The sequence below is a fragment of the Argiope bruennichi genome, chromosome X1 (assembly GCF_947563725.1).
Source record: "Argiope bruennichi chromosome X1, qqArgBrue1.1, whole genome shotgun sequence".
In the NCBI taxonomy this organism is placed as follows: Eukaryota; Metazoa; Arthropoda; class Arachnida; order Araneae; family Araneidae; genus Argiope; species Argiope bruennichi.
This window is the reverse complement of record NC_079162.1, coordinates 33,820,135-33,832,893: the sequence shown is the minus strand read 5'-3', so window position 1 is coordinate 33,832,893 and position 12,759 is coordinate 33,820,135.

The window sequence follows — 12,759 nt, the reverse complement described above, 5'->3', positions numbered from 1 at the left end:
ATTGGTATAACTTCATTAAATTCTTTCAGACTATGTCTTCCCCCTCTCCAGATTTTGTTTATAAATATAGGTTGCCACGGTACCGGAAGAATACGGAAAATTTAAAAATCATCAGAAAAACGGTGAGTATAGAAAATTTCCATAAAAGCCGGGAAAGTAAAAATTTTAAATTTCTTAGGTTTTTTTAATCACCAATTTCTAAACATTGCAAGAATAAAAGATCATAGTCATAGCTTCAAAAACGAAGTACCATTTTCGAGCGGAAACTCGCCGTTTTTTATTAATAAGCATTGGACAGATCAAGTCCTGACTTTGTGAATGGATTAGAGAACTTCCGCAAAATCCGTTCGCTGCATATTGCTCGCTTTGTAAGAAGAAATAACACTAAATAATATGGCAAAATGGACACATATTATTCATGCTAAAAGAGAAAAATATACAAAACTGCGTGCCAGTTCAAAAAGAAGTCGTGATTGATATTGGACGTTGTACCTAAAAGGAATTCAGGAGATGACACGTCATGTCCGAAAACGTCAAATTTGATGTCCGAAAATTAATCGATTTCGAACTTCTTAGTTCAAGAACAATCATTTAAAGTTGTTTTATGGGCATTAAAAATTGTGTGTCGCATTCGTCCTTTAATGCATTCTATGATGTATCGGAAATATTTTTCACACATGAACACACCAAGATAATATACCTTAGGTCTTACAAAGATGTCATACGTTATAAATGTTACGGATTTGCTCCGTTTTTTCAACCAACTCTTAAGAAATCTTTAAACAATAAAAAAATTTTAATAAGCTCCGATAACCTTTGAAACGGCATTTCAGAAAAATGTCAAATGGATCTTATTGTAGGATGTTGGTGTGAATCGACTAATAGTCTCCAAGATATTGGAATTAAGTATTTTTAAGACATACCACTGCACATGAACTGTTTGAAAATCTTAAAGAAATTATATCAATTTTTACCAATTAATATGGATAGACCAAATGTAAATCTAAATTATTTTTTATACATTAAAATTATTTTTTATACATTATATATAAAAATTTTCAATCTAGGTACTTGTGGACTACACATAATCTATGAAAAGTTTCAGAATGGACATAAATCTACTGGATGGAAAGTAGATGTATAGATGCAATGTAGTTTAGAGCAGTGTCTAGAATATTTGGAGATAGTCCAGCCAAATGTGTAGATTTCCTGGAAATTACAAGTTCTGAATTTCCATTGAAGTTTTGTTCTGTCTGCTGGTTGAAGAACGTCAGTGTTTGCGAACTGCTCTAAAAGTGTTTGTCAACTTAAATTACATAAATTTCAGTTTAAAAAATTAAATGTATCTGTCGTAAGTAATTATATAAATGCTTGTCAGGATAAATTGATTCTGGCTAAAATTGGCTCTTTTATATTGCTAATAATCACATTTCTAAAATTTCAGACATTTGAACCAATGGTGCCTTTCTTATATGAAAATCTTTTCATTCTTAAACGATGAAGAAAAAAATTCAATTTCAAAGATTTGCCTCAATATGTCAAATTGACATGTGAGAGATATGAAGCTTTAGAAAAGCAGATAAAAGGTCAGGGAAAGAGTCCAACAAATGCAAAGCAACACTGCGAATGAAATTGTTTCAAAATCGGTGAAATGTTGTGCTGCAATCGGTTTAAGGTAATGAATATGAAGCATGACACCAACAAAAATTAATAAACTTTACTACACAACACAAACTTTCGTTGCTACAGAAATTTCAATGATAATAAACGAAAACAGCAAACACAAGTTTCACAGATGGTTTCCAATGCTGGTTTTAACTCTTGCAAGCGATGGATCTTATACGGATATCCTTGCTTCAGGGCTAACGTGTTACACCGTGTTCTAACAAGATTCACAGCGGCATGTAGCAGATCGCGTTCGATGTTGCGTACGTGCAAGAGGATCTGGTTCTTCAAATCCGCCAGATTTCCTATGTTTCCTCGCTAAACTTTGTCTTGGAGATAACCCCAAAGCTAAAAATCACAAGGGGTTAGGTCAGGTGAACGTGGAGACTATCTTGTAGGAAATACACAACTGATTATGTGATAATCAGTAAAATGACATCGCATCAATAGTTGAATCACACGTGTTATGTGAGGAAGAGCACCAACTCATTGGAATATTCTTGAAGTTAGCCATCCACACTGCTGGAGTTCTGGAATTACAAAAAGTTTGCAACATATCTCGATAACATTCTGCGATTACAGAACATGTTGTTGGTCCCGACGGAGTGATTTCCTCAAAGAAAAATGGCTCAATCAAAAAGGTCGCAGTGAAGCTGATGCAAACAATAACATGCGACGAATGCAAAGGCATTTGTTGAATCTGGTGAAGATTCGCAGTGGACCAAATACAGCAGTTTTGATTGTTCACTGTTCTGCACATGTGAAAGTGAGCCTCATCGGTCCATAGGATGTTCCAAGGTCAATTCTGCTCCATCTCCATACGTGCCAAAAAAGTTTCACGCACATCGTCATTGACTGGTTTTAACTCTTGCGAGCGATGGATCTTATACGGATATCCTTCGAGTGCTATCCGCGTGCTCTTCCAAACTGTAATGTATGGCGACATCAGTTGCCTTGATACGGCGCGAGCATTAGATGTCCCTGCTGTGTTCGAATTGTCTTGCTCAACGACAGACGCTGCGACGTCTTCTATCACCTACAGTATCTGAGTTTTACGTCCACAGCTGCTATAACAGCAAAGCTGCCTGTTTTCTCTAAACGTTTTCCCATTTGTCGCTGAGTGCAAGGTGTTATTGGACCCGTACGCCAAGATTTTTGCCCTCGGTATAAACGAAGCGCTTTGGCATCATTATTGCTGTTTTGGTAAAATTTGGCCTAAGAATATTCGGAACCTGTACGCTCAACATTTTATCTGTTAAGAACGACCTTTTGTTCGCCATTATGCAAATTTTGTTCTCGAGCCTAGCTCGCAATGTTGAATATTCGAATTTTCATCTAACTAGCGAAATTTCTGCGTTATTAATGCAACAATGGACTTTATTACAGATACTCCGTATTCTATCCTTTATTGTTGGTATCGTATTTCCTATTCATGACCCTAAACCAATCATAGCGCCACATTTCATCTAGAGGCTTTTTTTAGCTAATTTTGTTTTATTGCATCAAAAATTTCCCATGGCCTGAAATGTATAATAACCCAAATATGAAAGCGTTACGTCGATTGGTTCTCCGGCCAGGGCGTCCCAAACAGGGATACTTTAATTTGAATCATCCTGTTTATCAAAATGAACTGAATAAAATTCAGTTATTGATTATCAGTTAATGCATAAAATATATTGAAATAAGAAAAAAATAAATTATTTGACATCTAAAACAGAATTTTATAGGACAGGAAAAATGTTTTTAAAATGAAATGTTTAAATGAAAAATTACATTATTTAAAAAAATCAAAATTGCAATTTAAGATACTCTTTTGACATTGTAGCAGTATTTTCATATTAATTTCGCTGAGAAGGAAATAATATATATATTTCCTGTCCTGTGAACTGTATTTAAGATTTTAGAAGTGGATGAATTTTTGTAATGTTTATTGCATTTTCGTAATTTTTAAAAATGTTTCCCAGCTGATGACAATGGGGGTAGCAAACTGAAATGTTATCGTGATTGAATTTCATGATGACTATCCAGTTTCTAGTTTAGTAACTACATTTATTGGATTTTTCTATCATTTTCGCATATTAAAAAAAATTTTTTTTTTTAATATGACAAAAATTGTGGTGCTATTTGATATAAAACTAAGGTTGTACCAAATATGTGCCTCGATTTTTTTTTATAGGATAAAAGCTCTTTACCTCACTGACAAATAGGCTGTAATCAAAAATCGCTGTGTAAGCTCTATAAGAGCATTTACAGAATAAAATATGGAAGTTTATGCTGATCTCGATTTTTATCACAACAATTATTCTAAGAGTTATTACTCTGGTTCGTAGGAAGTTAAATCGTATTCAAAAACAACCGCACTTCTTCATTTCAGAAAAAAGTTATTTATTTCACATTTAAACAAGATAATGGTAACAAGAAAACAGAACAGCACCATCTAATGCAAGAAAATAAATTCACATGTCGAATATTCTTACATGAAACAATTATTGAAAAAGAAATTAATTTTAGACAGAAATAATGTAAATATTTTGAAGGTTTTCGAAACATATTGCTTATTTCTATTATTCAAAATTTCTTAATATGCTTTTGAAATAATTTACCTAAATACTGCAATAATAATGCTTGCCAATTATAGTGCCAACTTGACAATATATTGTGTCAATTTTCTAATTGCAGATTCAAACCGAAAATTATCGATATGTTAATATTAAAATCTTTTCGACAAGTTTTTTAACCACACAGTAATCAGGAAAATAAAAGAATTTCATTGAATATTTAAAAGATTATACAGATACTGCAAGCAGTAAATTGAAGTTTCTGTTAAAATACTTCTTTCTTAAGATATTATATCGTAAAATATCAGAGCACTAGTAAAATTTATATGCACTTTAGCATTAAAAAATGAGAATTTGTTACTTAGTCTTTATATTAAAAAATGCATGCAAATACAGTCCATCAAAAAAGGGCCCAAACACTGCTTGATTTTAATCTTTCTGGATTGAGAAGACGCCTTTCGTGTTGTATTAATTTTCCAGAGACTTGCTTTCTTTTTTTAAATTTCATAAACTTGACTCTTGAAGCATTTGGCTTCACATGATAGATTAGCCAAATTCTCTTGGTTAATCTATAGTTTAAGTTGAGAAGACCCCCTAAAAGAATAAAACCGAGATATTCTGAATGCTTTTTAATTTTGCTGTATATCGTCGAAATGTCTAAATGGAAATGCTTAAAATGTTGCGCAGCAGAATTTTAATTGTTGCTTTTTTGTGTAGATTTAGATTTTTTTTTTTGTTTGCATTAAATAATTTTTAAAACTACAAACTTTGTAATTTTAAAATTTAAGAAATGAACAGCTTTTTTAAGAATTCTTGTTATGTGTGATTTTAATATAAAGCAAGAATTATTGTAATCTGGAAACACGTGTTAGGAAAAAAAGGCAGTCTTCATTTAATAAAGGACGCTTGAATTTCAACTGCTCATTGCTATCAATGATTCCTGTTTTTGTTTGTATTCGAACAAATTTAATCAAGAGAATATGAATTTTCTTTCCAAAATGTTACCATTTGATAAAACAGAGTGTGTGCGTATTCTGTGAAAATGGTCATCTGGATAAATCAAAGTGATTTTTTAATCCATTTTTTAAGTGATAGATTTTTTTAATTTTATTGTGCCGTAATTAGTTTCGAAGTAACGAGTCGCGTTTGGATACTTTGTAGATGGACTGTATTTTTAATCTATATTGGAGTTAGAATTTTAATAATGACAACTATATAATTTCAGCTTGTACTATACATAATTGGTATTAGCTTGAAATGTTTGTAGGTTTTTTTTATCTAGTTACTTAAGTTGTATACAACTTATTATCGGCCATTGGAAAGTGAAGAATACCAGAGGCTGTGCCAGTTCTGTCATTGTTTTGGTTCGAGCAGTCTGTCGCTTTAAGAGCCTCCGCAATAGTTTGGTAGCAGCTGCGACTGATTACGGTTAATGTACCCAGATTTAAGCCTTTTTAATTATAATTTGGTTTTAAAGAAGGAACTTCTTTGTGGCATTTGCTACTGAACAGTTAGCAGTTTTGAAAGCAATAGACGAATTACCAGAAAAATCAGTATTGCTTTAGGTATTCTATGGCTCCATCGTCACTGGAAACAAATTGTGCACAAATCTGGTGACTGCATTCAATGATTATACTGTAAATTTTTCAGCTGACACAAATCTTATTTCGGTTATAATTATATGGTTGTCACTATTAAGTTTCCAACCTTGTACATATCGAGCATTCATTTTTATGAAATTTTTATGCAGAATCCATATTATGATCTTTCTTCCAATTGAAATTATATTTTGGGAAACGTATTTCCATATTGTTCATCCTTTCGCTTAATTTCACTTGACAACCTAACCGGGACCTAAGAAAGCAAATAAAGTTGACTTTACAATATGAATTAAATGGAAGTTATGTAGAATAGAAGATGATAAATTTTACACAGCAAAACTATATAGGGCAGATGTTAGAAAGTTAATAATTTAAGTGGGAGAGGAGTTTGCTTCAGCGGGTCCACACGTCTGCAGCATCACACACGCAGAACTGGCCAAGTTCAAAGTGGGAGCAACTCGACCCGGTCATGTCACTCTGCGATTTTCATGTGTTTGATTCCCAGAAAAAACATCTAAAAGGGAAGCGCTTCAATTCAGACAGCGAACTCAAGGACGCTGTTAAGGTTTGGATCTCATCACGGCCACAAGAATTCTGGGAACAAGAAATCCTTCAGCTCGTTAATCAGTTGTGCTCAGACCTAGGTATATATTTTGAATAAAGTCTTCATTTATACCCACAGTGTCGTTTCGTATGTTTTCATTTGAACACCCCTTGTATTAAAAATGTGCTGTGAAATATATAAGAGGAAGAAAATAAAGCAAAATTATTTTGAAAATTTTAGATGTTTCCGCAAAAGGCCAAGGATTTTGTATAATTATATATATATTACATACCGGGTGTTGCCGAATTCGACCGACAAATTCAAAGGGGTGATAGTAGGCATCAAGAGGATAAAGAATCACCATACATGGAGTCCCAAATGACGTTTAATTGGTGGAAATCGCAAAAATATAGAGTCGGAGAACTGTTGGAAATTGTAAAAAATTAATAAAAAAATAACAAATGGTGTTTAAATTATGATTTTTTTAAAAGTGAGAGCATATTCTTAAAAGCTTTTTTTTTTTTTTCCCATGCCTTTAACATGCGAATTTGATGATCTAGGGAAACTTAAATTACTGAAAACGAAAAAGTAGTTTAGAACCCATATTTACAAAAATAGAAGAAGAAAATTAAAAGCTTGAAAATGTAAGGAATTCTATAATTTGATATGTGTTTGTGAGAATTGGGGAGTTTTAAAGATATTCAAGAAAAACTAAAACGGGAACCAGAAAACATCGCTGCAACATCAGTACTGACGTTCGCAGAGAGCGTTGTCAAATTCGAAAGTCAAATTTAGAGCAAGGATAATACGCATTAAGTAGATGGAAAATTACCATAAAACATAGGGTCGCAGGTAACGTTTTTCATTGAAAATCTAAAATCGCGTGGAGTTTGCACGCTGGATGTTTCATGTCACACAGGAAGATACACACTTTTCTGCTAGAGTTTTATTTTCAGATCAAGTCTGTTTTACGTGATAAAGTGTCTTTAATACACACAATGCAAATATTTGGTATTCAAAAATCCCCATATCACTATCTCGTCGAATGTACAACACAAGTTTGATATTAACATTTGTGCAGAATCATCTATTTGGACCGTATCTTCTGCCCGAACGCCTCAGCATCAAAAAATTCCTTGTTTTCTTCCAGCACGTTCCTCCGGATTTACTGCAGGGAACACCGACAATATGGCTAATGCATGATGGAGCACCAGCATATTTTAGTTACATTCGTGAAATCTGCCTTGTTTGCGAATGAAGTATAAAGACCACCAATTCTACAATGCTCATTAATGAATACGACTGCTTTTATTTTTCTCGAACGCATGAAAAATTTACATACGAGAAGACTTCTCGATTACTTTGTTCCTAATCCTCGCATTTATAGGTCCATTCTCTTTGCCAGGCCCATTCTCTGTTTTTGCGATTTTCACTGAATAAACGTTACCTGCGACCCTATGTTTTCTGGTAATTTTTCATCTACTTAATGCCTATTATCCTTGCTCTGAATTTGACAACGCTCTCTGCGAACATCGATACTGATGTTGCAGCGATGTTTCCTAGTTCCCATTTTAGTTTTTTTTTTTTTTTTTTTTTTTTTTAATATCTTTAAAATTCCTCAATTCTCATATTACACGCTTATATCAAACTATAGAATATAAAATTCCTTACATTTTCAAGCTTTTAATTTTCTTCAAGTTTTATTATATTTGCAAATATGGGTTCTAAACTACTTTTTGGTTTTCAGTAATTTACGACCCCCTAGATCATCAAATCCAAATGTTACCAGCATGAAAAAAAAAAAAAAAAAAAAAAATTAAGAATGTGCTTTCACTTAACAAATTGTGTTTCAACTATGATTTTTTTTAATTAATTTTTTAGTGTCTAGAAGTTTTCCGACTCTATACTTTTGCGATTTTTACCAATTAAACGTCGTTTGGGACCTATGTTGTATGGTTATTCCTTATTCTCTTGATGCCTACTATCACCCGCCTGAATTTATCTGTTGAATTCGGCAACACCCTGTATATAAAACTTGGAAATAACAGGAAAAGGGAGGGGAAATGAAGCAGCTGAAATGCTGGCCACGCTAAATCCCTAAAATTTTGTTAATATGAAATATTTTGTAAATAAAGTGTTTTATTCAATGCACAGCATATTAATTAATAACACATATGTTTCGGTCAACATTCATTATTAAATTAATTAAATACGTAATTTTGAAAGTTAGTGCTATAAAATCATGCTCATAATATAAATGAACTTTAAGAAAATAAGTCAAAAACGATATTCCTTCAATAAGGGATAATGCATTTTGTTAAAATGGGTAAAAAGTTTAATAATAATAAAAATATTCTACAAAATTTTTTTGCTTACGAGCCTGGAATGTAGTTCACAATTTCTTCCAAGCAAAAGAATTCTTCACTATCTTCATCGATTTCAGGTAAAAGTTCGAAGTCCTTTAATTTGAAATATATCATGCAAGTTAGACAGACACCTGATCCGCAACAAATACCTAAATATAGAAATAATATATATTGAATTAAAGTAAATAGTGAATATGTTTTATTTTTTTAAAAGTTTTTCTCTAAATATTAGATAATATTCTTCAATGAAGACAAAAAAAGTGTTAGATATTATATTATGTAATCACTATCAAAAAATATTATGTAATTAGTGAGTTTTTTTTTTAACAAAAAATCTAGTACAGATGCACAGCTAGAATTTTCCTTTTTACAAATTTATTGCCAATAGTATAAAAGGGTTTACCGTCGATATTACTTCGTTCAGTGGTGGCGGGACGATTGGCTGTACACAAAAAGAAATATAAGACGATTTCATGCTATAAATGACGAAGACTAGGAAATTTTTAATGTTCATTTGCATCGTTCTAAAATTTAAATGAATATAAAAAAAAAGACTAAAATAAGTTTATTAACTAATGGATATACCTTTTCTCACGAAAAGAGAAAATAATTCAAATAGAAGATTTCTAGCGAATTTTCTTTGTAGCGACATCACGGAAAATTCTAGTTTCGTTTCTATTCCATTAATTCATCTTCCTAATATTGAACTAATATTTATAATGTTACGCATACCTTTCAAGCATCTGTTGGAAAATGCGAAATCTAAGATCCATTCGTGGTATGAATAGCACTATAGTCTTTAAAAAAATTCAATTTTAAATGAAGTAACATAAGTAATAGACTGCAAGCATATTTTCACTTAATTATATACCTTAAAAGTGTGACAATTTATTCAAGTTTTTCGATGTCAATAAAAAGAATTATGATTAAATGAAATTTTTTTCTTAATTATTTTTCTATCTATATTTTTTCGGGACAGTAGCACTTGCGCTCACATTGAAAGTTTACTGGAGCTTAGTTACCTTTGGCAGGAAAATCTTGGCGAATATTTAAAAGGATTTCAGAGAATGACTATTTTTCGTTCTGTAATCCTTCCGAGATGATTGAGGGTTCTTTCTCGTTGAATAATTACCTTTTTCTCACGGTAAAATTGATAATTACCCTTTAAGAACGAGAGAAATGTAGAAATTTTATCTCTTGAGTTGATGTTCGGTGTGTCTTTTATTTTTCTCCGTTACTTTGGCATGATTTTGTTGTGACTTATGGCACTTTACAAGCTCTCTGACAGTTATCTGTCAGCGATTTAAGCCAAATGAGCGTTCCTTGTTTTTTCAGTAGCGCCAACTATGGCCAAGAGTACGACTTAGCTATTTCATGAGTCACATTCACTTGCACAACCTCTTTTTACAGGGGGGCACATTCACACACCTCACGGATACAACACAGAAGAACAACAACCCCGCCCGAACGGGACCCGAATCCAGGACGCCCAGATCACGAGAAAGACGCGCTACCCCTATGCCAGGACGCTGGCGGCATGATTTTAATTATAAATAATAGCATTGAAATTTTCGGACATCAAAAATAAAGCCATCATCTGCGTATAATAGCAATCAATATCTACAATATCTTACAAGGGGAGGTCACAGGATTGAAATCTGAATCTGGATGAGATTTAATATAATTATAGTATACATTTAGAATGTTTATTAATGAAAATATTAAAATGCAATAGCCAGTCAATTTCGAGAAAATGGTCCTCAAACTTTTGGTAATGCTTATATACTGATAACTTGACTAGACAACCAATGGCATGGTTGTCTAGGTAACCGTCTCGTATACGGAAGGTATGAGGGTTCAAATCTGGCTGGGATTTTTCTTCTTTTTTTAATATTCAATTAAAAATTTACAAATACTTTAAATTTTTTTATCCAAAAATAAATAATTATTATCGAAATGCATAATAATAAAATTAAAATTCAAAAAAATTATAAATACAGATAGTTTTTTTAAAATTAAATTTAAATAATTTAATTTTTAACGATTTACAGATAGTTTTAATTAATATGCTACTTATTTTTATGCAAGGATAAATGCTTATTCTTTAAATACTTAAATTATAATTTAATGTTTAAAGGAAAAATAATTAAAAACGTCACATTAATGGCTACAGATAATTTTACTTGCTTGCACCATTTTCAAGCAATTAATTTTCAAATTCCTGGATTTGAATAATAATAAATTATCAATTCTAACTCAATGAAGCTGTATTTATATCAAAAATTGAAAAGAACAGCTGATATTTGTTAAATGTGTAAGCAAAGTTCCCCAACTGCAGTAATGAAAAGAAATAGTAGCGAGCAGGCGTTAATTTATTGAATGCGTAGGCAGATGGTTCAAAGCGTATAAAGCGTACACAAAATTCTTATTTAAACGAATTTTATCAAGAAATAAATTATCCCGAAGATAGTATAAAAATTCAATTAATTGTGCACCATCAATTGTCATCACCAATTTTTAATAAGATAAGGTATGCATGATATGCTGCCCAATTTTCTGATGAAAGATATTTTTAAATGTATATGAAATTTGTTTTCCCACAGATCTCTTAAAGAAACCTTGCTCTTGTGGGCAATTATCATTTACCAGTTGTGTAAGAGGTCGAAATATATTTTGTTTCCAATGTTTTTACTATAGTTACCATACTGGTTCTTCTATATAAAGAATAAATGTATGTAGGATAGTTTTTTTTAAAATATTGAATAATTTTTTTACGATGCGAGTATTTATAATTAATAACTATCACCATTTATCCTTGCATAAAAATAAGCAGCATATTAATTAAAACTATCTGTAATTACATAAAATTTGTAATTAATCTGTAATTAAATAAAATCTAATTAATTAAAACTGTCGTTAATTAAATTATTTTTTTTAAAAAAATGCATCTGTATTTTTAATTTTTTTTCTTTTAAAATTTTAATTTTATTATGCATTTCGATAATAATTATTCATTTTTGAATAAAAAATTAAAAGCATATTAATTAAAAGTATTTGTAAATTTTTAATTCAATAAGAATTATTAAAAAAAGAAAAGAAAATATCCCAGCCAGGTTCGAACCCTGACCTTCCGTATACGAGATGGTTACCTAGACAACCATGCCATTGGGATCATCCGGGCGGGAGTCAAGTTATCAGTACATAAGCATTACCAAAAGTTTGAGGACCATTTTCTCGAAACTGACTGGCCATTGCGTTTTAATACATTCATGAATGAACATTCTAAATGTATACTATCATTACACTAAATCTCATCCCGATCTCAGATTTTAACAGCGTGACCTTCCATTGTTAGTAAACTGAAGAATGCAATTAGATGCCACTACTTTAATAAAAAATTGGAAAAGTGGAAAAAAGGTTTGAAAAAAAATTGTTCTCTCCGAAATTACTCATTTTTGTAGGCCAGATAAAATTAAAATCGATATCAAAAAACGTGTTGCAAAAATTAAATGGAGAATTCGTGAGACGGATGAATCCGTCTCAAAAATGTATGTTGAGGAAATGTCTCCTCTTTCTCAAAATGAATATAAATTTTTGCAAATTATAAATTTAAACAATATTAATGCTTTTAAAAATCTCTTATCTTAAGATAATTTATAAATGTTTCATAGCAAAAAATGCTTCCAATATAGGAACTATAATGTAAATTGAATAATTGTACAATTGCATTTATAATTTGAAAAACGTTGTTTTCAACGGAAAATAGAACAATTTTTTCATTCCTCTAAATGTAAGGCAAGCAATGTTCATTATCATCAGTTCAGATTAAAAGTCCTCAACGTGTTACAGTGCAAAAACGGAATAATTTAATCTTCAAATACTTAAATTAAAATCATATTTTATGCAAAATGAGAATTTGTGTAAACAATAAAAAAAAATGCAAGAAAAAATAAATAAAACGAAGGGATTATTATCTGTCTACAGAAATAACATATAAACTTATTTAACTCACCTATCGATTAGTG